The sequence below is a fragment of the Arachis duranensis genome, chromosome 1 (genome assembly GCF_000817695.3).
Source record: "Arachis duranensis cultivar V14167 chromosome 1, aradu.V14167.gnm2.J7QH, whole genome shotgun sequence".
NCBI classification, from domain to species: domain Eukaryota; kingdom Viridiplantae; phylum Streptophyta; class Magnoliopsida; order Fabales; family Fabaceae; genus Arachis; species Arachis duranensis.
This window is the reverse complement of record NC_029772.3, coordinates 36544004-36547511: the sequence shown is the minus strand read 5'-3', so window position 1 is coordinate 36547511 and position 3508 is coordinate 36544004.

Below are 3508 nucleotides of genomic sequence, written 5' to 3'. Positions count from 1 at the left end.
AAATAAATAAGAGAATAAATTAGAATTTTTAATATTTTTTAATTCATTTCTTTTTTTTAACTATTCTAAAAGCAAGAGGTATATTAATTTCAATAATAAAGTGACAAATAAATTTTTGAGAATTTATATTTTGAATAAATTAATTTTTTTAAAAAAATAGCAATAATTTTTTTTAAAATATAAACATACTACTTTTTAATTAGTCTTTATGATTAAAGTAGAAGATCTTAATTTAAACTAACTTGTTAAATAATTTTATTAGTATTTTTTGTTTAAAGACTAATTTATTTAAAATGTAAATTTCTAAAAATTTATTTGTCATTTTACTCTAATATGGATGAATATCCTAATTTCAAAGACACTAGTATTTGAATTAGAAAAAAAAATCTATTATTCTAAGACAATACATAATATTATAATTTTAAGTCAAATTTATATACATTTAGTTCTTTCTAATGAGGATTCTTATTACTTTTAATATAAAGTCTTGTTCTACAACAAAAGCTTCCATCTCTTGCAGTATCCAAAAACTCTTCCAAGCCAAATTCATTATCTGAAATTTGCTCTTTTTTCGTTCTATTTATTACTCTTACATTTTTTTCAAAAGGCATATTTGGCTTCATAAACATGAACTTTATTAAAATTTTCTTCTTCTTCTCCTTTCTTTTTATTTTCTGAATTTTCTCAATTCGCATCAAACGATTCACGTTCTTCTTTTCTATGCAATTCAATGTCTTCCATAAGCTACTAAAATCATAGCAATCTGTTACACAGGAAAAAAATAAAATAAAAATCATAATTAAAAAAAATTAACTAGTAAACCATCAAAATTAGATTCAGTCATAAGATTATTCTGTTCAAAATCATAAATTCAAAATTCTAAAACAGTTTTATATGTTTAGCTAACCACTATTTTTATGACAATCATAAAATTATTCTTTGATACGTTTTAGGACACAACATCAAAATTAAATTCTAAAGCAATAAATTATTAAAATCTTTTGAGAGAGATTGAATTGCTTTAAGATCTTGAAGACTTGCGGAACCAAGAATATTGGAAGAACTCTCATTTTTTATGGTGACATCAGAATTTAACAGAGCCTTTGTCATTTCACCAAAATTGTCAAAGCATGAAGATTTCTCATCCCTATTTCTTTTCGATTCTGGCTTCATAGTGTAGTGGGAATTCACTTGAAAGAGAGCAATAGTGATATGAGAGCTCTTGAAGAATCTTATATATATTTCGAGAAGAGATTTGAATGGAAACGAATTGACTTTAAATTTAAATACCGAAAATATGATATCTTTAAACAGATTTTTATTTTATCTTTTTGGGATTAAAACAGCTTTTTAATTATCTTATGTGATAAATGTATACTATTTGGATTTAGCTTACTTCCTTAAAAGGAAACATTGTTTTTCCGAAAAAGAAAAGTTGTTGTTACTGCTTTAATTCATAGATTTTAAAAAGTTAAAAATCATTATTTTAACAGAAGAAATTACTTGTAAAATACATTAATTATGCTTAAACATATATAAAAATTCAACTACTTATATAAAATATATAAAATAATATATATAAATATAGGATTTAGATTTTTTAAATTTTGAATTTCACTTTAAAAAGTAAAGTGTAATATCTTATTATTTATTTCATAGATGGGATTAGAAAAAATATGAAAGAAAATTATTCAACGGTAAGAGATAATACTATACCCTTTAAAATAAAAATTTAAAGAATCCAAATTCATAAATATATAATGATTTGATAAGAGATTATTGAAAATTTAGGGAGTTTAATAAAGATGAAGCATTAAAGTCCCAACGAAAAGGTTGAAAGAGAGATATAAGAAAAAGAAAGACACAACAAAGGATTATTGGCATAAAGAGACACATCCCTGAAGACACAACGGAAACATAAAAAAATAGATAAGAGTTTTTTTACTAGATCTCAAAATACCTTTTCTTAGCACCGGAAGGGAATTCCCTACTAAATCTTCAAAGAACCTGTTTTCGAAACGGAAAGAAACTACCCACATAGATTCACCTTAGGTTGGATCCTTCAATTTTCTTCCTGCAACAAGCGAAACAAATCACTCACCTCACTTAATCACACAATAAAAACGTGCATAGAGTTACTGAAAATTTTATTCATTAAAAGTGGTGTAAATTGTCTCACCAAAGATATTTAAATAGACCCCTAACAAACTAACTAAAAGATAACATAAGATAACTTAATTTAGATCTTCTAAAGATAAAATAACTACTTTAAATCAAAATTGATCTTATTGGATTAGATTATATTTGATTTAAATTTAAGATTTCTAAAAATACTACTAATCAAATTTTCTAACAAACCTTAACAACAAAGCAAACTAAAATAAAAGCCTAAAAATTCAAAAATTAATAACAAATTATGCCTTCCATTGAATTTGAAAAGCATTATTGGGTTACTTGCTGTCTTGACTTAGTCCTTATTTTTGTTGATTAGAACTTGATGTAGCTCCTCATGTATAAGTACAGCTAAATTTTTAAAACTTTCTTTAAATTTCTTTGCACGTGTTCTAGTGATAGAACCTTTTAAAAGTGTGAAATTTTTATTCTGCCATTTTATCTTAAAATGTTAATGTTCCCATTATCCTCCCAAACATATCTCATGATTAATTCTTAATTTAAATATACTACTATATTATAAAGTAAATAGGTAAATAGTTGTTAATTTATTATTAATAACGATATTTTGTTTTCAAAGTATATCTTTTAATTTTTAATAATAACATTTGTTACGGTGGGTAACCGGAGATTAATAGAATGGATGGCGTTGGCTGGTCCAAATATATGAAGGAGGAGGACTCCGAATGGATCTGCAACTCGGTAGGCTCCGTCCGACTTGTTTGTGCGAGGAGAGGGGGTGGTACCTGCAAAGACACTCCGATGCCTAAGTTAGCAAGAGTGTGAGCAGGTCTAGAGAGTATTGGACTTAGAGATACCTGAGGGGTGTCAGTGTATTTATAGTGGTGAGCCAATAACCACCGTTGGAGTAGTGCCATATCTTTAGGGTGTTAACCGTTCCATTATCTTAAGGAGGTTAAGATATGGCTTGATGAAGCGGTTAGAGAGATTTTAGGGGCGGTTACTCATTTGAATGAGTGTTTATCTGCCAGCTAATCTCGTGCCCGACTTCTTTAGGACAAATCGTAGTTGACACCGACTTCTTAGCATGAAGGTCGGTGCGGAGCAAGGCTCAATCCTTTGGACTAAGCCTTTCTTTTGGACCTGTGCCTTTATTATTGGGCCAGGGTATGAACAGTGCCCCTACTTGAGCCCAAGATCTCTTTAAGACTTGGGTTCAAGTATTTAACTCGGGTTCGTAGCCGACCTTCTTGGAGGAGACGCGGGTTTTTAAACCGACGTAATTTTCGTGACCTTTTCTTTCTGACAGTTACGTCTATTCAAGCGTTGTGTCCGTTAGGGATGCACCTAGGGATTGATGGCTTTGGTAACGGTG